We start from the raw sequence: 1,113 nt of genomic DNA on the forward strand, positions 1-1,113 counted from the left end.
CACTGATACCTGGCTAGATGTATTTATTATTGATTCCCCACAGAACGTTTTATCCCCCTCCCAAATGCCTATGTCTTTTCTTTCCTCCCTGACCTAATCAGAATTTTCTACAACATTCCCAGTTCCTTGCTTCTGCCAAAGACAATTTGTTTGCGAAACCTTGATTCCTTTACCATAGAAAACATTGGTCCCTACCTTGACGAACTTTCCCTTTCCTTAGAACCCATCTATTCACTTTTATCCATTGATGACATGGTCGAATGCCTATCCTCAAATCTCCTTAAATTCCTAAACCAACACGCTCCTCTTAAAACCTGTACCTTCAAACGCTCTCCGGCTCCCTGGATCAACTCAGAAATAAGAAATTTAATGAGAAAACGAGATGCTGCCAGAAGACGTTTCAGACGCACCCGAAGTTCAGAGCACTATTCCACCTTTAAGTCTCTCCGAAACCTTACCCAAACATCCTTACGCCGCGCCAAGGAGCAGTACTTTCACAACATCCTATCCCAAGCACCTGATCCTAAATCTAAATGGGAAATCCTTAAGAACCTCTCCGTTATCATTCCTAAATCCTGTCCATACTAAGTTGATCCAGACGAGCTTAATACTTTCTTTGTTGCTCCTCCTCCTTCAACAACCTCATGCGAATTTTCATCTCTTCTCATCCCTGAAATCCCATTTGATCCCAATAACTTTTATTTCCAAAATGTTTCTCCAGATGATTTAATCTCAGCAGTCCTCAGGTCCAGAACTAACGATTGCGGCCCAGACAATGTTCCTGTAAAGATCATCAAACTTTGTCTCCCTGCCATTCTTCCTGCCTTCCTGCACATTTATAACTTCTCCCTTCAAAATTCTGTTTTTCCCAAAGCCTGGAAGAAAGTCCTCGTCCGACCCTTGAACAAAGTTCCTTCTCCTTCTTCAGTTTCCGACTTTAGGCCAATATCCATTCTATCCAATGTGGTCAAGCCACTAGAAAGATTAGTCCACTCCCAACTTAATAATTTTCTCGAGCAAAAAGCTCTCCTTAATCCTTTCCAATCCGGTTTTCGCTCCCAACATTCCACACAATCCGCTTTATTGAAAATTTCCCAAGACCTCCAATCTGCT

The sequence above is a fragment of the Halyomorpha halys genome, unplaced genomic scaffold, assembly GCF_000696795.3.
Source record: "Halyomorpha halys isolate HHAL.00 unplaced genomic scaffold, Hhal_1.1 Scaffold1314.1, whole genome shotgun sequence".
Taxonomy (NCBI): Eukaryota; Metazoa; Arthropoda; class Insecta; order Hemiptera; family Pentatomidae; genus Halyomorpha; species Halyomorpha halys.